Here is a 24,111-nt window from a genome sequence, read left to right as displayed (position 1 = left end):
CATCTTCCCAGCCCCTTAACATGGGGAGTTTTGCACATAGGTACAAACGAGGGACGCCCATATTAGAGGAACAAAAGAACTGGGTATTTCAAGTACTACATGTTCTTATTCCAGGATTTTGAATATTTGACTTACAGCTGGCAATGATGAACATGTCTGCTGAATTAGCCATTGCATTTAATGCCACCAGGGAGGCCATAGGAAGTGTACAGTTAGAAATAAACTCTGCAGCCCAATTGGCGATACAAAATTGGCTTGCTCTAGATTTGGTTATGGTACAACAAGGAGGAGTATGTGTTTTAATCCAACATCAGTACCAGCAAAAATGCTGCTACTTTGTCAACAAGTAATCAGAGATAGAATTGGATATTGGGAAAATAAAAGAAGCAGTACAGGTATTTGAAAAGGGGGGCCAATATGAAGGAGGCAATTTAAGTTTATCATGGTTATGGTCTTGGCTTGGCGTGTGGGGCTGGTTGTTTAAAGACATACTTTTTATAATAATAGCTATTATATTAAGCTGTCTGTTAGTACAGTGCTTACCTGCTTTCTGTTCCTGTTTAAAATTGTGTAAACTTCCTCCAGTTAAAATATTAGAAACCAATCGAACTATGATGCAGAGAGAAGAGATAAATTCCCTAATGGCTATTGATCCCACTATTCTCACTACAGATACTGGGTGCTCATACCCATCGGTTGTTTATGTCCCCATGAATGTCAATTCCAAAGAAGTAGGAGTAAAATTCAACATATATGAGGAAATTTAGAACTCCTTTCAAACGTCGATTATGTTCAGGGAGTAAAAAAACTCAAAAAGGGTCGATTGTAAGAATCCATTTTGAATTGCTCCTTTTCCTTTAACACGTGTAAGTTTGAGCTCTTTCTCTCTGAACGCACTGCCTATCACATATGTTATCTTATGTACATTTGTTTAAGTAAAATAAGCCTGGCTCCACACCACAGGCGTGCAGCTGGTTTCTTTCCCTAGCTGGGGCACGTTACTCATTATAATCATGTGATAAAAATAACTAACCGACCTCGGCTGTTGTATTTTGGGGAGGAAAAGGCTGATATCTTTACCTTTGAACCATGCAATCCTTTGAAGGGTCTCAAGAATGTGGGAAGTCAGGCAGCTGCAGAAGGGAGTCGAAGACGAAGCAGGGAATGGAACCGGTGTGTGGAAAACTGATTAACTCCTAAAATATCTGTATGACGTATATCATTATTTACATACTTTATGTATCCTTTGATGTATGAGTATAAATATCACTGTTAAACGCTCCATGCGAGCACACTTTACTTCGGGCCAGGGATGCCAGTGGTAAACCTGTCCTCTTTTGCTGCAGCAAAAATAAATAGACCTACATGAGGTCTAGCTGAAGCTGAGTGCCAAGATGGCTGCCAACACTTTCTGGTTTGAAGTGTTGGCCGCCAATCACAGTTCTCCAGCTCTGTGCTCAAGCTCGTTTTTATTGGTGAAGTCATCGCGACCAGAGATATACAAATTTGGATTTTGTTTCATTTCTCCTAAACTACTGGACGGTTTTACACTAATTAACCAAAGCTCAATCTGTGTACCAACAGCTAGCTTTTTGCCAAATTTGGTGTCATTTTGTCCAGCGGTTCGGGTTGTAGTCATGTCTAAAGGTCCTATGGGAATTAACATGGGAAGATCAGCTTTTTTGACCCACCCTTTTTCTCAGCCCTCGCTTGATGGATCACCCCGAAACTTTCCATGCACAACAAGAATCACCATGACACTTTTTTTGGGAACAATTCATGAAGATTTGTCAAAAGGTGCCACAGATATTAAAAATATGATTTTTCCATAGAAGCATGGTCCTAACTATAACTACCTACTGGTGACTGCCAGTAGGTTAAAAAAATATACACACACATACACACACACACACACACACACACACACACACATACATACATTTACAAGGCTACATTTCTAACATTAGTTATGCTAGGACCTCTGCCTCCCCTCTCAGCTGGGAGTATGCAGCCGACCCGGTGCCCTGTATAAAAGAAACTGATGAATTATTTCAGACTTTAGAAGGGCCCCGTGGAAATGAAATGATACATTTCTATTCTGGTTTGCAGGATGACATGACCTTTGCCACAAAAACCTGCACATGTATTTAAAATTAAGAGTTTTAAATTTAAGAATATCTTTGGCGTGCACGGACAGTCCTCTGAAAACCGAGACTGTCCAGGGAAATTCGGGATGTCTGGTCACCCTGCTTCAAAAGCACTCTAGGATCTCAGGGGAGGCACTTAGAGACCAACAGGAGGGTGCAGTACAGTTTCAGTTTCCACTGGTTTGCTGGTCAGTTGCTGGAAAATGCCTTTTGTAGCTTTAACAGGTGGCCATTCTTATGACCCTTGGAGTCTACTTTGTCCTGGGTACAGGAGGGAATGCAGGTCAAATCGTCCAGGCTCTTCTCAGGTCTCAGACTGCTGGTTCAGTCCTCGGGCTAACCCTACCCACTTTGGGCCTTTTAAGATGGCTGAAGTCTTTAGCCACACTAAACCAGGGTTCTGAGAGCTAGGTATGTGTGTATGGGGAGTGTAGTATGGTAATCCTAGTGTCCTCCCATATCAACATTAACGTCCAGTTTTATGCAGTCCCTGTGCACTCACCAAAATCAGAGACAGAAGTCTTGGAGAAGAAAGCTAACCTTTGAGCAACCAGACAGTGTGGACACACACAAATTGTTTTGGCATTCGTTTTCCATCTTTTGTGCCCCAAATGTTTTATGTAATCCCAGTAGGCTTGTCAAACTGTCAAACAGGCTTTTGAACTGTAATATCAAAAAGAGGCCCGCTGTGATTGGGGCCTGACTGGCTGTGGGGACAAAAGAAAAGCCTTTCCCAAGTGTTAGCTAACATTTGCCTGTGAGATGAGAGGCCTCTTTGAAGTGCACCCCAGTGTCATATAAAAAATCCCAGCAGACATGTCAACCAGAATATGACATTCAAGCAGGACATAGCACTTTAATGTGAAAGAATACCACTGCAGCCTAACTCGCATATTTAGTCAAGTTCTGAGACCGTGTGCACCTATTGTGTTTTGGAAGTAGTTCAGTATCGGTCAGTTTAAAAACTCCCTTTACACTCTCTTTATGAATTACATCTAGTACAGCCTTTTGGCTGTGGATCTTCGAGTACCTATGTACCCTCATTCCTTAGATCTTTCTGCACTAGAAATGTGATGCATTTTCACTCCTTCTCACACAAAGACAGAAATTACAATTACATGATAATTCAAACTGAGTTGAGAAGTCCTACTGATGTGGTTACGTCCTTTGTATCAGAGGGCATGTGATGCTTTGGCTGCTATTTTATTAGTCATGTGGATGCATTTAATTTTGATAAGCATTTCTTGACATTTCTGAAGGTATCCTCGCCTGAAATGCTTGAGTAGTCATAGTATGATTTTAACATTTGTCATTGCTATTTTACCGTGATAAACTTTTCTAGTAAGTCGGGAGAATGTTCCTTGAGCAAAAGTAGTTCTCACTAAAGAAATGATTGGAGACCCGGGGAACTGAGGTTTTGATGATGAAGTCAATAGTTTCTGGCAAAAGACTCGGAACAGACCAGAGATTCCCACATTCTCCAAGACATGAGTTGGAGTTAGCTAAAAAGACTGAGGTGGTGGCATTGTTCTGAAGTAAATAGGGAAGATTGAGTAGAAGGATGGATATGTCTATGGTATTTGTAGTAGGTTGGGAAAACAAATCTCAGAAGACCAGAATGGAGTAACAATGATCACAAAAGATAGTTCTTGTCTGATTCTGGATAAACAATGAGAAATCATCAGGAAAGGAAAGTTGGATGCTGCAACTGGATAAAGACATATAAATTGGTAGGGGGCCACAAATGGTTTGAATATGTTGAAAAACTGGAACAATGAGTTTCCAATTCCTGTAATCTCTGAGATGTTGGAAGCACCAATCCACCATTGAATTCAGTTGGCCCAGTAGATATTTTGCTGTCACAGAAATATGTTGGTGGAGAATTCCGAAAACTGTTTTGCTAGGTTTACCAAAAATGTTTAACATGTGCCTTCGGGGTGATTGCAATATCTCACAGCAGTGTGATTATGTATCCTGAAGAGGACTAAATACTGGGAATGATCACTTGCAAATATTTGGATCACAGATGAGCCTGCAAGAAGCTCTAAATAATTTATGTGCATTGTTGACTCCCTCTGTGATCATCCACTACCAGCCGAGAACTGCCCGCAGCGTGCTCACCACCCTGACAAACTTGAGGCAGATTATAATATAACCTCTGGATTAGAATCAAAACTTGATATTCTATTCCATGTAAGGGTTACATGTAAGCATATTAGTGTCCCAACCACCAATTTGCCTCTTTTGTTGCCTAATCTAAAATAATTAAATCTGAATAGCTTAGGCCTTTTCACAAGTAGCAGAATTTGAGTCTGTTGATGGCACAGTAATAAAGTAGTCAAGAGAAATGGGGACTGGAAGACAGTATCATGGTCCAGTGTACTATCTCCCAAATTGTAATACAAAAAAATAAAAAGGTACACTGTAACATATATAATTTTCTGCAATACTTATTCAGAGAGGACAAAACAATCACCCAAAGCGATAGCTTTTAGGAGCAAGTGCCCTTACCCACCTTTAGGTGCATGCTTCATCATCGGGCATTTATCCTCATTGGGCTGGTGCTGCAATCAATGCCCAACGCACCCCGCAACAGCAAGTGAGTACTGCTTCAGTATGAAAAAAAAGTGTGAAGGATTGGGAAGAAGTGGGTTGTAGTTGAATTTCAAGAAATAAAGACGTGACACAACTCTGATGGCAATATAGTATATGTTTATCCAATAAAAATACGGCCAGGAGTACATCTCAGTTTTGTAACTGAAACCACACTCAACTCAGTTCTTACAAACAGCATCTTTTATAGTCTTGGTCTACCATTGAAGTTCCACATGTCTTATCATATTTCCAATTAGCACAGTAGCACAACTCTCTGTTATCTTTATTCATTTTAGCAAAAGCAATAATTCTGTAAACAGCATCTGACTACTTGTCCCTAAAATGCAGCTGTGACGTATATAATATATGAATTCATCCTCTAACAAGCACAGTGTCTTTTGATCTTACCTTTGGAACTCTATCAGTATATCCTTTCCACGCTACGTCCATACCCCTGAAGTTCTATGGCCTGTCTTCCCGCTACTAACCTTGGCGCACACAAGAATCTTATGTCTCTCTTTTAGGAATGTCATGATGTACGCCTCCCCTCAAGACTTGTATCCAAACTCGGCTCAGGCTCTTGTGTGTGTGACCTTCTTATTTATCTTTGGTATGCGAGGTCCAGCTGTAACTACTTTGCCGTCCATGTGGCCTCTCTCTTCATTTTCCTTCCTGTCCTTGTATTCCAGTCTAACATCGGACCCAGTTTGAGGTCTTCTGCCCGTCTTGCAAAATATGCACTTCTGCACGTTTCCATTCTAAGCCATGTGTTGACCAGAGTGGGCCTTCTTTCTTTTGCTTGAGGCCTATTACCGAGTTAAAACTGGCTACTGGTGCTGATGCTGTCACTTTCCTATAAGCGGTAAAACCTATGCCAAGGTTAAACCAAAAGGAGGAAGAATATTTGATGCTATGATCTGACAATTCCCAGTGATAAGTCTGTGTGCCAGCAGCAGCGAGAAAACTGAGTACCCATTTCATTGAAAAACAACACACTCCTGATGAATGGGTACTTCTGGAAACAGTGTCTGACCTAATCTGCCTATCAAGGAGCTATTAATGGGTATTCAGTAGCATCCTTGATGTTAACATCACCTCCCGGTTTATCCTATTATCCCACTATTAGAGCCAACATTGGTTGGGGATCTCATCTTTTAGCTAGTATGATTTCATCTGCTCATGAGCTCTGGCACACCAGGGATTTTGGGTAAAAGGCATGTTATTGTGACGGGCCGGTCGGAGACGGCCCGTGCACAATTGTAGCTGGTGCTGACCCTGCCCCAGGTACTCTGGAACGACCTGCGGCAGGACCCAATCAGGAATCGTCAGCGGCGGTGACGTGGAGGGGCCGAGGTGGAAACAGAACATCGGGAGAGGTGAAAACGCCGATGTCCGAGGAGGACGAGAGAGGCGGCGAGGAGGAGTAGGAAGACGGAGACGTTGACGAGCAGTGTCTGCCCCTGAAGAAAGAAGAAGACGAGGAGGTAGCAGCTGGAGAATGGAACACTGCGGCGGCTCTGGGAGGCCAAGCGAATAATCCCACCACGCTTCTAGAGAAGCGTGGCACTATCAGGTGTGTGTCCCCGCCCCACTAGGAATAACCAGGGGTACGGGAGGACGGGAGGAACGGGAATAAAAAACAAGGGGGAGTGGGTGGAGGAAAAACGAAATCAAAGGGGAGGGAAACCGGGCACAGCACGAGCACTTCTGCACTAAATAAAGGCACAGCGGTATAAAACCCACAAAAGCCTTAAGAAGCTAACGTACGGACATCACTGGCAGAAAGGGTGTTTGCCAGGAAATCACTGAAGGCACTGTAATAGAAGGGGAAGGCGCAAAAGAAGAAGGAACTCACAGAAAGGGCAGGAAAACAAGCAGAAAAGCTACATGCAGAAAGGGAAAACCACAAATAAGAGACAGGAACGGAAGAACAGAGGCACAGAGTCCTAGATAGGACAGAGACAAAAGAGAGAGAGAAAGAAAAGGAGTCAGTAATATCCAATACAGAGAAAAGGAAGAAGAAAGAGACCAAGACGTGCGTGAGACAGAGGAGTAAGGAAAAGAAGAGGAAGAAAAGGATAAGAGACAGGTAAAGAATAGAACCACTTACCGATACTGTTCTTGTTCTTCTCCCCGCATGTGCTTCCTGGGTGCCCTGAAAGGGAAGAAAAACAACAAAGAAGTAAGGATCCAGGGAAAAGAGACCAAAGTCGCCCAAGGAAAACACTACAAGAAAACCAGAGAAAAGCATAGTCATTACTTCACTATTTTCTTCAATAAATCACATTCGAACTATACTCCCAGACCTCGTGTTGTCCTTTAAGCCAACCTATTACAGTTATAAATTAGGGTTCAATGCCCTTTATCTGTAGCATTTAGCTACCAACAGTATGGTGTGTTGCTACAGTTTTAAGATTTAAGAAAAAAAATGTTCTTAGTGATAATCAGACCCTGGTGAGAGTTGATCACAGTCTATTCCTCATTTCTATGTTTTTCAAATTCTGAAGCCTTTCCCTTTAATTATTCTGCAGTGCCAATGTGTGAATCAACCAGCACACCGATGACTCTTGAAAATTTGTCATCCACTGTAGTTCCCCACTTCCAGGGTCGTGGACTAGCGGGTAGGTCAGGGAGCCTGCAGCACCTCCGTTTACAAGTAAGTGCAGATGGATGTTTAAATTCCTTGATCCTCAGCCAACTGACCTGATAATAGTGGGAGCACTGCCGCTCATTGCTCACTGGCCGGGAATTGATTTCTCCCCCCATGAGTGGGTACCAGCCACAACTATTTGGGTTTTATACCGGCTTCTTGAGCGGTGGGCGAGTATGCATTTTACCTCCCAGACAGCTCTTAAAGATCAGCCTTCTTAATCCATAGACGATCTGTGGCAGACCGCGGGATAACATTTTCATCCTGATACTGAAAGTCATGCGACTTACAGAAACACATGGGAGAACAATCTCAAATAGGAAGACCCATTCCTTTCACCGCAGTGTGAGTTGAAATGGTGGGATCAAATTTTCTGGAATCTCATGCAATGTGGCTTACAGTACATATGATGTTTGTCTCTATGTCATTTACAGCATTTTCTGTTTTCCCAAGCTGTAGGTTTGACATTACCATGAAGGTGGAGACATGTTATTTAGATGAGACTTGGAGGTGCATTACAGGAACATTCTTCAGTGATTTTCTAATTACCCTGCACAGTGAGGTCTGTACACACTGTATTTTAATTGAATATGGTCCTATTTTAAGAATATGTCCTTGGCGGGGGCTTTGACAGCAACCGGTACAACTATTAACACTGCGCCTTGGAACTTATTTTCATTGTGGACATTCTCCTCTTTAGAGTCTGCATTTCTAAGTGCCGTAATCACGGGAACACCTCAGTGTTACACCTTACTTGATATACCTGCATCTTCGGTACTTAATGTTAGGCCATTTTGTTTGTTTCACTTGTGAGTACATTATTCTAAACACAATTCTGTAAGGTGCCTGACTTGGTCACCACAAGGAGATATGTTTAATGTTCACATCTTGTACCTAGAAGTGAAAGCATGAGTTTGGCATGATTACTCACTGTTACTTGAGCTGCCAATGTGAGCATGACTACACTGATTGTGAACACAACATGTTTGGTCCATGATACTTACTTGACTTGCTTCATATTTTTTTTGTTTCTTCTTTACAGGTCACCTTTGGAGGAAGTACACACATACATCAGTGTAAGGTACATTAGGATGTTGGCATACTTGGCATCAGAGCCATCTTACCCTCTCTTAGTAAGGATTAGGTTTGTTTTTGGTCTTGAAGAAATGCCACTAGATCCACAAGTACATACCCAGTGCGTGAAACATGTCAACCTTAATTCTGGTAATGTAGGATGCATACACACAAACTTTTCACTGGGAGTCGTCTGATCATAGCTTCTCTTTTTCTTCCCCCTTTTGTTTTCACCTTGCCATAGGTTCTACTACTTATAGTAAAGTGACAGCATCAGCACCTATCATCAATTTTAACCCACTTCTTTCCAAGAACATATGTGGTTCAATGCCCCACCTATGTGGAATATGTTAGCCACTCATAATAGCAAACGCTGTTAAAGAATCCCCACGTAAATGCTGGCTTGTGTGACATTAAAGATAGAGATTACGTAAATATTGAGTGTATAGGAAGAAAACAATGTCCACCTGATATGCCAGTTCCCTTAGCTCCTGTATTTTAATAGTCTCTTCTTAGTTTCCAAATCTGTCTTTGTATCATGAATATATATATGTATATATATATATATATATACAGGCATACAGTTAATTATGCATTAGTCACAGAGCAGTGGCCACCAAGCCCATCTATTTTGCCAGTTTTGCTTAGTTTCTGAAGTAGTTACTTTATACACGTGTGAGACCAATGGAGTCACCTAGTCTACTCATTCTACTTGCCTTCTGTAACTATGTCATCAGTAGCCTTCTGTTAACTCATGCACTATTGCTGAATTGTATAAAGAGACATGACTAAATATATATTCAAGGCAAGTTACAAGCTGATACTCACATCGAGATTTCCCTATCTCGCTTCCTCTTTGATCAGACACACTCACTCTACCTGCGTCTTTGTCTTTGGTCTTGTGTGTGTGGGGTATGCAGTGCTAAAGAAAACAACAATACGTCATATGGACTGTTAGATAGGGTTCTTTGGAGAACTTAAAGCTGGGTGGGGAGACAGAGACAGGGCTGCAGCCCTGCCACCAATGTCTGTACACACATTAGCCAGTGAAAGCATTATGGGACTATCTTCTCACACCATGGAAGATAACTCCAGCTTTCCCCAAGCAAGGAGCCATTCAAGCTTTTTCTTTTCTCCCTTGAGGCATTATTCAGTCAAACTCTATCCAGAGGTGTTATTTCTGCGGCAATGAGGAGCAACATCTACAAAAAGTGACTGCAAAGCCAAATGGTCAGGTAATAACATTAACTTGGGGGACCAGTTGACTTTGCCAATGATCATTTAAACCTGCAATCATTCTTATTGTGTTAGAAAGGATGGCAAGTTTTATTGAATGAGCTATCTATGAAAGCAATTACTAAATCACTGAAGAATGATTTCAAAGCAATGGTTATTTCCCAAATCGCCTGATAATCAATAATATTGCACAAATACCTTAGTTATAATTCAAATACACATCCTCATTGTAACCCATTAAGAACATACATTAAACATGTGAAAATAAAGGTGCAGTAAATATTAACATACTCATGCACATGTACACACCTTGAAGTCAAGATAGCGGGTTAGGATAAAATTTTAAAGAATGACACCTAAATCAGGCCACTGCTTTAAGGGCAGTTATAAGTAGGTAGAATAGTGTTATTTCTGCTTGGCATTTTGTCCAGGAAATATTTGTTGAAACTCAAAAAAGTGAACTTTGTTATTAGAAAAGTCTATATTCCATGGCAAGGCAATACACTTTTATTATTTAACACTAATTACTACATATGTGCCTCTCTGCTGATTTTCCTGTCCTCAGCCATTCCGTACAGACAATTGGCATCTTTGTTGGGCACCTTGTGCTCTAATTTTGAAACCAAATGATTTTAAAGTAAAGGCACAGTGTCATGGAGCTCAAAACCCAGCTGTTCTCAGTCAACTCTTCAAATCAAAGATGGAAAACGAAACATGAGGTCACCACACACTGCCTCTGGCTAATACCTACAAATCCTCCCTCCCCCAACACTGTCCTTTCACGTTCTACTTACAGTGTGCTTTTTCATCAAGTGATGGTATACTCAAGAACGGTTTCTGCACCCAGAGGAATTATGGGTCATGATCCTACTTCAACCAATAAAACAAACTTCATTTGGCTCGCACATGGGTGCGAACCTTGCTTTTCCTCACGTAGGACAGTTTGTAAGCAAAAATATAGGTGAGCATTAGGGAAGCTAAAAATGAGTGTCTCAGTTATACATCATTTGATGGTATCAATCCCGGGCAACATGTCAAAGAAATGCATTTTATTTGCACTGCTCTTTCATATTTTCTTTTATCATAGTGTCTTAGTGAACCACAGGTGTCGTAATACATCCAGGATTACATGCTTGAGTGTGGTGGGTAAAGCAAAGCACTGCTATAGCTTAGTGTTGACAAAGTAAAATAATTGTTTCTGCTAGTTTGGAGTGGAAACATGTCACTTTAAAATATGAATGCTTGCCCTGCATAGTGTATATGGATACTTAATGCTTGTTTTGTTTACATGTTTTCCAACTCATAAAACTTGGTGACAATTGATTCCGTTGAAGAATGAGAAAAAAAAAACACATTTTCATACGCTGATACAAATTCATCCTGAAGCTGTTGTGAAATCATCCTAGAGCAATCCACAGGGACCTGAAGTTGTCCAACAATGATTGTCATACAAATTCTCTTTACTGGGGCCTTCAGGCATACCGGCTGAAGAGACTGCAGCTGGCACAGAATGCTGCTGCCCGGCTTTTAATGAAAGTCTCCAGAGGGGCACACATTCTTCAACACATTAAGGAGCTTCATTGGTTGCTGACCAAACAGAGGGTATGGTTTAAAGACCTCACTTTGGTTCATAGAGCCTTTTATGTGATTAGCGCTTTGTATTTGGCCAAGAGGCTTATTCCATATCATCTTGCCAGAAACCTTCGTTCTTCTGGTGCCGAGCTGGCAGTGATCTCGCTATTCAAGAGAAAAAGATGGGTAGCACGTCTTTCTCCTATCTTGCTGCCACAACTTGGAATGTCCTTCCTTCGAACCTATGGGCTATGAAGGATGAGTACATTGGTGCAGTGTAAAATATGGCACCACCCCTGATCTCGCCGCATCAGCCTATAGGTACACGTGATGTTTCACATCACGTGTACTAACATTATTAATGGAAAGTGTTTCACTCGACTTCAGTAATTAAGTGCATTCAGTGAGAACTAGAGAACCATATACATTTTGTGCCTTAACCTTTTTAAATGGTAATGGTAAGTTTATTGTTTAGTTAATAAAAACCATAACAAAAAAGTTTTAAAAAGATTATAGCTAGCAAACAAAATAGCCTAGAAAACGATTCCAAGGTTAAAACAGTTTAAATATTTCTACACTAGCATAAAAGGAAACAGCCTAAAACTTCCAAGTTCACTCAGCCAATAAAAGGGAAAATTATGGAGTTCAGTTAGTAAAAAGGGAAAGTTATTACACAAGATGCCGCAATAAAGCTGGGTTAAAATGCAACATACTATAATACGGTGCACCCCCAGCCAAATTAGGGACATGCTATCATGGGATCACTTGGATCTTATAAAAGTATTTGGCTATGAGTAAGAAGATTTTTTTTATACAAAAGTGCCACAGCTAGTCGGGCACTAGCAGGACTAAAGTCCGTCATGCAGAAATTCTACCCCAAACCAGGCAGAGACAATATGTATTGAAGCCGATTAGATTTTGTAAAAATAGTCTGTTATAAGTCTTTTGCTTACAGTTGTTATATTTTTTGACTTTGGGTTGGGGGGCGAAGGAGATTCCTGAGCTCCCTCACATATTTAGTGCATTTGGCTCATAACATTGCGTTGGTCCAAGAGAAACAGAGCGAGGAGGCCTCTCGACAGGTGAACACCCCTTCTGCAAGAAAAATGTATTTCAGTTAGGACTTTCTGTTTATGTCCAAAGTGGGACAAGAGCACAGTAGATGCAACCAGGACTCTTGTTTAAAGTTGCACGGCCCGCAGGCTTCTCCTTGACATGCACTAGTCCAAGCTGAATTAAGGTATTTTTTCGGGAGCTCCAGAAGTCTCATCTTCAGAATATCGGTCCATGCCTGGAAGTTCATTGAGTCAGCAAGGTAGGATTGGGGCCTCCTACCAGATAGGAAGAGATCAATGGAAGAACAATATCCGAGGAGTTCAATGAGGCAGTGTCTTGCTGAAAACAAAATTAAATGACACTGCCGGTTGATCTCCCTTTTCTACTCCGAGAAAGGGAAAGAGTTCGATAACGAGGCTGGGTCAACAATTTGGGATGTCCTTATGGCTTTCTATAGAAGGTCGTGCCATGGATTTCATGGACTTTGAAAAGCATCTTTTAAATTGGCCTTTAGTGAGCTCTTGGGTGCCTTCAGTACCCTCAGGTAATACTTCACATGTGCCTTGCCATGACAGACCAAATTCTAAGTGAATTCTGGTACTCCGTAGGTGCCTTGGTAGGTGGAACAACATTTTATAGCCCAACGACTGGACTTTTTCCAGTATTGGTGAGCATGCCCTGGGGAAGACCAATTGCCCATAACATAATGCAGGGAGGAGAGTGGCATTGATGACTTTCAGAACTGGTGCTGCATAGTAACTCTTTAAGTTCTTATTGAGACAGGAAAGGCCATGCATTATCACAATGGCTTTCTTCTTAATGGCAGCTACCTGGCAGCTGATTTTGCAGATTCTGAGAAACTTGTCATTGACTTGATATCACCGGGACTGGCATCGAAGAGCATCAGTCGAATGTTTCATTTTCGGTTTGCCATTTTTCAGATTGGCATATATTTTGTGCCTTACCAAAGAAGCCGCTGCTGAAATAGAAACGGAATCTCGTAGGACAGAAGGAAAGGCCTTAGGATGTCAACCATGAAGACAGAAAAAGGGAGTGGCTTTACAGAACTGTGAACAGTGTAGTTATAGGAAAACTCCACTAGGGATGAATAAGATGAGCAATCTCTTTCGGTGGAATTGCAGGAACCCTGGAGATATTGTTCTAACCCTTGATTTTATTCAGTCAGCTTGACCATTGGTCTGGGGATGGGAACCTGAGGACACGGCTGTGTCTATAGGTAGGGACTTCCAGAAACGTTTCCAGACCCAGAAGATATATTGAGGACCTCGATCGGATATTATGACTTGTGGTAAACTATGTAACCGAAAGATCTCCTGCAGAAAGATCTTTCCTAATTCTTGTGCAGGGGATAATTTACGTAAAGCTGTGAAGTATGCCATCTTAGAAAAAGAGTCTACAGTTACCATAATAACACGGATGCCTGTGGATGGAGGTAATGAAGAAATAAAATCAGTGGATATTGAAAGTCAGGGTGCAGGTGGAACAGGTAAAGGTCACAGAAACCCTACAGGCCTGGTAGGAGGGTTCTTGGCTTGAACACAGATGGGACATGAAGAGACCTAGGTCTCCATATCTTCTTTTACTGATGGCCGCAAGGAATGACAGAATATATGTTCCAGGGTGGATTGAGTCTTCGATGATCAGCAATGGGAGAATCATGGCACATCTGTGAGGCCTCAACCTGTAACTTCTCTGTAGGAGGACATATCGCCTTCTCCTTGTAATAGTGGGTGTCATGCTGAACGAGCTCTTTTGTTATTGTTTCTTTTTCCTCTGCAGGTATAGAAGCATAGCTCCATTGGACTCTATCAAGGAATGACTGGACTGTGCCTATAATACACCAGGGAGACAAGTCATCAGCCAGAGTGTTCTGAGAGCCAGGTATATAGGTAACAGTGAAATCTTACTGCCATATGCCTATTGGGTTTGGCGACTGTTATGACACTGGATACTGCAAAGACATTGCAGATTTCTGTGGTCTACTCATATTTCAAATGATCCCCTTTTGCCCATTAAAAATTGCCTCCAATCACAACAGGTTAGTTTCATGGCCAATAGTTCCATTTCAAGAACAGAGTAATTTCTCTCATATTTTGACAGGACATGTGACATGTAAAAAGACAGGTTCTTTAAGCCTATCGTCTTTCTGTGTCTGAAGAAGTATCACCCCTATAGCTTGGTCTGATACACCTGTTCGTACGATCAACTTATTGGTAGTATCAGTGTTGTGTAAGATTAGTTCCTTGTAAAGGCCGGTTTAAGAGATTAGAAGGTGTTTTTGCTGCTTCAGTCTATTTGAACCCTTGCTATAGGTTTTCCTTTTTTTAGGGTTTGCAAAGTGTAGTTTGTTCGGTGGGCAAAGTTGCTGCTAAATTGGCAGTAGAAGTTCAACAGTCCCAAAAACATTGAGTTTTTTTTTATGGTTGTGTGTGAAGGCCACTCCAATACAGCTTGTACCTTTTTAGGATCCATTGTGATCCTTGTCTTGTTGATTAGAAATCCCAGGTATTCCACCTCTGCCTAGTCAAATTCACATTTCCCTGGCTTGCAATATAGGTTGTTCTGGCGCAATCTTTCTAAAACCTGAAGAGCATATTCTTGGCGCAATTTATGAGCCACAGAATACACCAAGATGTCATTTAGATATATTACAACAATCTGATTCAACAGATCTGCGAACACTGTATGCACGAATCTTTGAAATATTGCAGGAGCATTGGTTAGTCCAAATGGCATTACACAATATTCAAAGTGACCAAAGGGTGTTCTAAGTGCAGTCTTCCACTTATCTCCATCCTTGACTCGAAGGAGTTGATAGGCCCTTCTAATAATCAGTTTGGTAAACCTTTGTGCCCCTCTTATCGGTCCCAGTATATCCTTGATCAAGGGCAAAGGATACCAATCTTTATTAATGACCTTATTTAGTTCTCTGAAGTTGATGCATAGTCGCAGATCTTTGGTCTTTTTGGGTACGCAAAAGAAAAAATGCCCCTCTGGTGAAGTAGAACGTGTAATTAGGCTACTCCAAAGGTTCTCCTTAATATATTGTTTCGAGGTTTCTTATTCTGGTTCACCCAGGAAGTAGAACCTCCCAAAGGGTACCGTAGCTCTTGGTTTTAGAGGTATAGTACAGTCAAATTCCCTATGAGGGAGTAAAGTAGTTTCTCTGGTTTCAGGAAGACGCCAGCATTGGACGGATAATGACTAGGTACCCCCTGTATTACATTAATGGAAGTACATACATCTTCTTTCACTAGGGGTACATCCTTAGGAGACCAATAGTTCTCAGAAGTATAACAAAAACATTGACATAACCAGGACGACAGACAGATGGTCCTTGGTTCACAGTTGATAAAGGGATTCTGTCTAACCAACTACGGAGTGCCTAGTATGATGACATGATTAGGTGAGGCAATCAGGTCAAAGGAGAGATACTCTTCATGCTTACTGAAGGTCAGTCGTATTGATGGTGTCATCTCCTTAATGGGTCCTGAACTAAGAGGAGTAACGTCTACAGTGTGCACTTGTTCTGGTGTGTTTTTTGGTACTCGACCTATCCATCTTTCCATGGCCCATCTTTCATCTAGATACATTCCACTAGCACCACAGTCCAGGAGTGCTAATACTCTTTCTCCTGTTCCATTTGGTAAGCCCAGAAGCATAGGTAGACAAAACATAGAGTTGGAAGTCCCATTTGAAGAACAAATTGAAGGGATTTCCGACCACCCCGCTCTCTTCCTTCTCATAGAGGATGAGATTTAGCATTTCCTGATGGTCTGGCTGGGCCAGTTGGGCAATTACAGATCATATGACCAGAGGAATCTCAATATAGGCATAAATCTGCTCTTATCCTGTTTTCTCAATCTCCTTCAGATAACGGTTTTCTAGCCAGGCCAATCTGAGTGGGTTCTTCACTTACTGAGACAACTCCCCTTGTGCAGGAACAGGTCAATGAATCATTGAACGTGAGGTCCTGGGATGAAGGTAGGCACATACTTTCCTTTTCTCTAATATGCGCTCATAGAGGCGGTGTTCAATTGACAATGCAGGATCTATTAGACTGGCCATGATCTCGACACAAGGAGAATTTACCAACTCATCCTTGATTTCATCTTGTAGTCCTCTACGGAAGAGTGTTACAAAAGTCAGTTCTACCCATGTAGTTTCGGCAGCCAGCTGTCTAAACTGAGTGATTTATAGTTGGACACTTTGAGTTCCTTGTTGAATCTCACACAAGGCTTCTTCCGCAGAGGTATCTAAAGTGGGCCTTTCAAACATGTGTTTAAAATCCACCACAATGGTTGTATAAATGGATATTCAGGGATCTTCTGCAGTTACCAAGGGTGTCGCCTAAGCCAATGCAGGACCAGATAAGGTGCTGATTAGGTAACCGACCTTGGTTCTGTCCTGTAAAAACTGAGCGGACAGAAGTCAATGAATCCAGGAATTCCTTTAATTTATTTGGATCACCAGAATATCAAGGGGTTGTAGCTGAGACAGACGGTACTTCAGATGTCTTGCCCGTCAAAACCCGAGGTAAAGCCAGATTTTCATGTCATAGTTGTTCCACCTCTTGAGCCTGTTGTTGGACTGTGTAGCAGGACTTGGGTAGCCTCTGTATAACCCTCTGAGGATGTGGGTTGCAGAACATCCATAGTGTTGGAACCAGAACAGGATTTTGGGCGTTGCAATCTGTCACGTTCTGTATCTTTGATTCCAGTGCCAGATCTTCATAAGATTCTTGCATGGTAGCCACAGTGCTGACGAAGGGACGTTAGAGCACACTGTGACCTCCAGAAGATGTCCCAAGAGGAGAAAAACCCTAGGGGAAAAACCTCTGGGCAGACAGGAAATCCTGATAAGAAGAGAGGACATGGTTGGGGATCAAGGCAGAGCCAAGCGAGAAGCAACGAGATGGACCAAGGCAGGTACAGTGTAAATCAAGAGATTCAAGAGAATCCAAGAAGGACAGGTCAACAGGAACGTAGACACACCAGGCAGAAACCAGATGCACCAATGGAATGAGGACACCTCAACCAGAAGTGAAGAGTGTTGTAAGGTAAGGAAATGAAAAGCACAGCCCCTTTTATTACCCACAGAAATGAAGTGACACAACAGGAAGTAAGAGGCGTCCATCTTGGATAGTGAAAGAGCAATAGGAAACAAGGAAGAGGCCACCATGTTGGAAAGGTGAGTAAAAATACTATTGTTTAGGCATTCTGGGAACAAGAAAGGAAGAAGGAAAGAGCAGAACATGGCTCCAAGAGAAAGGGAAAAAGAAAACAAAAAAAAACAACTGTACAGACATAGGAATCACAGCTCCAGTTGGAGTCGCAGTGGTAAATTTAATGCAATATGGGCCGCCACACCATCCTGCGGCATGCCCAACATAGATTCAAGACAGGCGCTGTGGAGTTCTTCCACAATGCCAGAATGACCCCAGCAGCTGCCGAGTTAACCCGTGACGCTCCTGGAAAAATGAAGGGAGCACCGCAGGCAGTGTCACATCCTGCAGAGGTAAGCCAGGTCGCTTCGCAGCCCGAGTCGGGGCCCGTGGCATGACAGAAAGTAAATAAAAGGACATGGGGAGGAAAAAGAGAACCATATATCAGCTTGTAAACAACTTGATTGATTGAACACTGCAGTGTTGGGGAGAAGGTAAGATACTAGCATAGTGACCCTATGAAAAGTCTGGTCATTCATTTATCAAGGAGTGAGCAAACAGTTACATTTTTATGAAAAAGATACAACATTGAAAGAAACTAAAACAAAACCAGGTCTTGGAGCCCACCTGCTCACCACACCCAGCATGTTCAGACAGGAGAACACATGACTGTAACATTGCTACAAAGTGCATATCATCATGATAGATGCAAAACTTGCAACAGTTCCATGGCAAATGTGCGCTTTAGAGAAGGAATGAGGAATGGGTGTCTGACAAACTTTGGAAGTGGCAGTCATTTTGATGAAACAGATTTCTTGAGTCAGAGGAATCCTCAACAAAGTGTACTTAAATGATGTGTCAAGAATAACACCAATAGGATGAAAGCATAATATGTGAGCACATAAGGATAGAAGTTTTGAGTTTGGCCCAGCCCATTAGGTTTATCCTGACACATATATGGATGAGTTAGAAATAGATTCTTCACAATAATGGAGCTCTGAAATCCAAAATCTGTTAACCACCAACGACCCCACTGCATTTTACCACTCTATTCTGCGACTCATCCAGAAGAATTGAGACCACAAATTAGACCCAATATCTGTAATGTCACAGTAGCCCTATGGCACACCAAACATTTTTGTGAGTGGTATTAACACTGTGCAGATTCTGAGTCAAATGCATATTGCATCAGCTCATGAGGGAGACCTCCACCTCAATGGTGAAGCTCCTCCATTGGTGAAGTGTAGGGAAAGTTAAAGAGTTTATTATACTTTAAACACAGTTAGAACAGTTTTATGTTAAATGATAATGTCATAATTTTATATGTTTATTTTAAATGTACTTCAAATTTAAAAATGCTAAAGCAACATTGACCTAAATTTGGAGTAAAAGTTTAATTGATGTAAATATATTTAATTAAATAATAATATTTGTATAGGGAGAAAGTCCCACCTAAATTGAAAAGATTATTCGGGTCATTACAACATTGGCTGGCGGCTAATGCCGCCCACCAAGCTGTAACCGCCGTGCAGCCGCCAATGTGGCCGCACTCCCGCGGTCCCCATTACAACATCCCCGCTGGGCCGGCCGGCGCAAACCTAGTTTACGGCCGCCGGCCCAGCGGGGATGCGGCCGCAACATAGGAGCCGGTGGTGTTGCGGCCGTGCGACGCGTGCAGTAGCACCCGTCGCGCTTTTCACTGTCTGCTAGGCAGACAGTGAAAAGCTGCACGGGCCCTGTTAGGGGGCCCCTGCACTGCCCATGCATGTGGTATGGGCAGTGCTGGGGCCCCCGGGGGCCCCAGGACTCCCCTTACCGCCAGCCTCTTCCTGGCGGAGCAAACTGCCAGAAACAGGCTGGCGGTAGGGAAGTCATAATCCCCAGGGCAGCGCTGCTTGCAGCGCTGCCCTGGCGGATTATCACCGCCGGGGCTAAAACGGCAGGAAACCGCCGGACACAGCAGTACGACCGCGACGCTACCGCCGCGGTCGAAATATGGGTCTCAGTACCGCCAGCCTGTTGGCGGTACAGATGCCACTTTAGCCCTGGCGGTCTCAGACCGCCAGGGTCGTAATGACCACCTATATGTTTATTATGGTATAATAATTATTAAAAGTGATAAATATAATTATTTCAAAGGAATCTAATTATATTTATATAAAAATGAACCTTACATTCATTTTTTAATTAAATAAGGTTATTAAAATAGATTTAAAATTAAATAATATGTTTTACTTTTAGATAATTACATTTAGTTATATTTTAAATAGTTCAAATAATTTGATGCAATGTAACATCATTTTCGATAGGGTTTTAAGTCTCTACATCCATTGATTTCTATGGGAGGTTCTGATGCTGCACCTACCCAGCTGTGTGCTGAGCTACATGTATTTACTAATGTATTGAGCCTTTTTTTGGCTAAATGGCCTTAGATGTGTAGTTTGTGAATAGAATGGGCTTACTCTTTTATGGGTGGGTGACTTTCCCTCACTAAACTCCTCCTTAACACTCCCTTTAGTCCTTTTTACTCCTCTCTTAACTCCACCTGTTTTGTATTAAACACATCCAATTTTTTAACCACTCCCCTAGTCTCTCCTACGTTTACTACTAAGTTTAAACTTTCATGTGTAAGAATCACCCATACCAAAGATAGGAAATGTAAAAATGGTGATTTAGACTCATAATTTTGTGAGTGGCATTTTGTGATAATTTATAAGTACTAAGTTAGTACTACTAAAGTACTACAAAATGCAGTTTGTGGATAGGGCCCACTGTATTTGAATCATTTAATTGAAATCTGCTTACCACCAAACAGAATTCCTTTTCTTTTTATGTTTGTGCTATCCCTCAAAGAAAACCTCCTGCAAAACAATGAAAGAGTGCTGTAGGGGAGGAGGGGAAGAAGAATGAGATAAAAATGCCCTGAGGAAGGAAAGGAGGTAGACATGTCTACATAGCAAGCAGGAGAAGAAGCCCATAAGAAGAGATTTACAACTCTTACATTGGAAGAACAAAGTTTAAGAGCACCAAATAATTAACAGAAGGAACATGAATCCAAATTAACATAGCTTTGAAGTGTATTTTGTAAATGTAGGCCTTAAGAAGATGGACTTTCATAGGTAGCACAGGTCATCAAGGGGCAAGAGTGCAGAGTAGCTTGAGTTGGGGAGTGAGGGGTGGTGTCCAAAGGGAATAGGGGTTGGTGCACATTTGAAGGCTTTCTATTTCTTGTTGTCTCTTTGCATGCAATGGGGAAACAAGATTGTGAAATTGAGTTATTCCAGGTGAAAAAAGTTGTGGCAGTGAGTTAGGCCTGGAGGAAGGTAAGTTAGTTAAGTTGAAGGATTAAGGGAGTTGGTAAATCGGAAAAGATGTAGTAGAGGCATGGCAGGTTTGTGAGAGGTTGACAAGAGGCACTGAAAGTGTCACAGGAGGCCATAACGGAGGACCTGGAAGATGACGAGTTAGGCAGGAGTAGGCCTTGGAAGTGGTCAGGCGTCATTATGGCAGGAGCACTATTGGCATGATCACTGCTGCGCACATGCAGGTCAGGAATGTCCCAGTCTGCAGAGATGGATGAGGCACAGTCTTTCGTGGGTGTAAAGGGGGGGAGCTGAAAGGGAAATAGCAGGATATGAAAGCATAGCAGTGGAGGGGTCAAAGGATGGGGTGGCGGTATTTTGCCAGCAGGTGGTGCTGTATGGTTTTTATGGATGCCACATGGATCTCAGTGCCTAGTGCTGGCGAGATAGGAGAAAGGTGTGTAGGAAGGAGAGGTGCTAGTTAGACTTTTGGAGGGAGGTCATTTTGGAGGCTACTGGGGTACGAGAAAAGCTAGGAGAAAGGCCAAGAGCAAAAATAATGGTGAGAGGCGTTCAGAAGATGCAGGAATTTCGGCAGACTGCGACCAGAGTGCTAAGGTGTATGGTGGTCTTAAGGTTAATGAATGATGATGACTTTCAAGAAGGGAAGATGCAGGATGAGGGCAGACCATCATTGCAAGAATGCGTAGGAAGCAGGAAGGCAGGTCACAGATACTCGACCTGGTAGGCAATGGAGTTGGAGGGGAATGCCAGGTGGCAAAAATATAACTGGGGAGGAGAGCAGTAGCAGCATGCAGAAAGCTGAACAGTGAAGAATGGAGGTAGAAATGATATGTTGAGGAGTAGGACAAAGCCCTAAGAAGAAAGGGTAGCTCTCCCTCAGCGAGGTAGAAGTTGGTGGAGTGTGTGGGAGGTGGCTCTGTGGGAGAGTTGTGGGGTGAGGAGTAAGGTAAAGGTGAAGAGATGTAGATTTATACAGGGAAAGTGTGGAGTAGAGTGGGCAAGGGTGTAGGGACATAGAGAAAGGGGTACAGCAGAAGATATCACTTTGTAAGAAAAGATGTTGACTGAGGGTGGTGCTGCAGAGAAAGTGAAAAAACGCATGGCCAGTGCTGGTGCCCAACATTTTTCGTTAGATGCTGCTGCCCCATTCGACCACTAGTAGAGGCCACTTTCATCACTGATGCAGTCCAAACCCACTACCCCTTTGTCATTTACAATGAATTTCACAAAATCCGATTGTAAAATACACCTTTGGACCAAATTTATCCTCAGTTTCCGTGAATAGCCAAAAATAGTAAACTTGACCAAAAATTTAAATTATTCAGAAATTTATAGCCTCCAAATCAGTCAATTTGATGATGACCTGTGAGTTACACTTTTGAAGTAAATTAACACTCAGATGTTGTGAATGGCCAAAAAGTACTAAGCTGGCTCAAACATGTAAATTACTATAGCACCCAGAGGCCCATTGAACACAATGGGAGCCTCTTTTTAACACTTGCACTTAGCAAGTGTTCAAAAATGCAGATAAAAATGGTGCAAAGGAATCTCATAGATTCCTTTGCACCCTTTTTACAGCCCCCAAGCGCCGGAACACCCCCCCTTTGCGTACATTATGCCTGGCGCAGGCATAATGTGGCACAAGGGGTTACAAAGTGGCGCAATGCAAGCTTTGTGTCACTTTGTAGATATGGCACAGCGTTTTGCTCCTCCAACGCAACAGTAGCATAAAATCAAATGATGATAATGTGGCGTTGGAATGCTGCAATAGCAACATAAATCTGTGCCTTAGCATTTCAGTTTGTTTTACTATCTACTATGTTTCGCCCTGGTGAGCTCAGATTGAGTCCTGCAACTTGAAATTGCTATCCGTTCATGTGCTGGGCTGGGGTGAGGACCATAGGAATAAACAAACTATGTTGCAAGAATGCCCTTCATAGCAGGGCACACTGATTTCCTCTTAAGAAAGAAAGCAGGCGCTAATTATCGACCCATTTCACTCCTTCCTCTATTAGACAATATTCTGGTAGGTCAAATAAATTCTCAACCTGGAAATGCATAATTTGTTGACAGTACACATTTATAACAAGGAAGTGGTTAATGCTATATTGTCGCACATCTGAAACCAATCAATTTAAAGTCGCGTAGCCTGTATTTGTGCGCGGTGCAAACCTGGTCGTAGAAACCCAACCACAAAGGGTTTCCAAATTGCACAGGTTTCGTAGATGGAACCCCAGAGGGGACCACCCATGGACTGTGCTGTGAGATACAAGTTGAGAAGGAAACAGGGACCAGGGCACTCTGAGTCTCTAAAATAAATATATAGTCCAAAAAGAATAGAGTTGCATGGAGTGTTTAATCCAAGAACAGACAACAGCCAACACGTGTTTCGTCCTAAAGGACTTTTTCAAGGCTGAAACATAAACAGATGGCAATTCTTATACATGAGATGATACAATGTATGAGGATCTGTCACATGGATACACATTTTTGCACGGGGGATGAACCCTTCGGAATACACGAATATTCGACCAGAAAAGCGATACCCCATTACTTAAACAATAAAGCAATTATAGTAAGCCTCTTTAACTTATTTTTAAAAAACAAAAGGAAGATGGTGCACGTGGATGAGATAGGTGAAAAACACCTAGGAGGTTCCTTTTCAAAGTGAGTAGAGAAGTTTCCCTTGTGCAATAGGGAAGCATGCAAATAAACCTTACATTTCGAACTGGTGTCCAAGACAGGGATAGATGCATGCATGGTAGGTAGCAAATAGGAGGAAAAAACGTGTATGCAAGCCAAGATTAGAGTAGGAATACTACACAAATAGGTTGTATTTACCTCATAGATTCAAACTTGTATGAAGAATAGTTTCACTAGGGTTGCTGTAGCCCCTAAAATATAGCATTGGTTCTAGAAGGAGAAACCAGATGAGACATGTTATGCTACTGAAATATCGTGGGCCGGGTAAACTGGATAAAACGGTAGGAAGAAGAAGAAAGTAGTAGTAACCTACCCAATGTAAATAGTGAGTCTTGACATATTTTGTGGCTAGTGCTCCTGTCTTTGGCACTATGCGGCTTGCCGTACTTGTAAGTATTGGTCAAATAGTATATCCGTGATTACATACGGTGATAGACACAGGGTCCCTCTGGGCCCAACCTGCAAAGAGTGACATAAAAGGAGTGGGTATATCAATGTAGATAATAAGTCTTGCCATATTTTGTCGCTAGTGCTCCTGTCTTTGGCACTATGCAGTTTGCCGTACTT

At 42.2% G+C, this 24,111-nt stretch overlaps 1 protein-coding gene across 2 annotated transcripts in view; it reads left to right on the top strand.

The window, feature by feature from the left end:
• The first annotated feature begins 6,105 nt into the window (after positions 1–6,105).
• The window catches only part of LOC138267141 (NAD(P)H dehydrogenase [quinone] 1-like), an 87,932-nt gene continuing 69,926 nt past the window's right edge, over positions 6,106–24,111 (top strand). The window contains exons 1-3 of one of the 2 annotated variants that reach the window (XM_069215995.1): positions 6,106–6,315; positions 8,435–8,473; positions 14,131–14,232. The gene's annotated coding sequence lies outside the window, so the exon portion shown is untranslated. The remainder of the gene's footprint in view (positions 6,316–8,434; positions 8,474–14,130; positions 14,233–24,111) is intronic. The other variant, XM_069215993.1, reaches the window with a different exon arrangement.

Source organism: Pleurodeles waltl, chromosome 12 (genome assembly GCF_031143425.1).
Source record: "Pleurodeles waltl isolate 20211129_DDA chromosome 12, aPleWal1.hap1.20221129, whole genome shotgun sequence".
In the NCBI taxonomy this organism is placed as follows: Eukaryota; Metazoa; Chordata; class Amphibia; order Caudata; family Salamandridae; genus Pleurodeles; species Pleurodeles waltl.
Note: the sequence above shows the minus strand (reverse complement) of the source record. Positions and strands in the feature narration are given on the sequence as shown.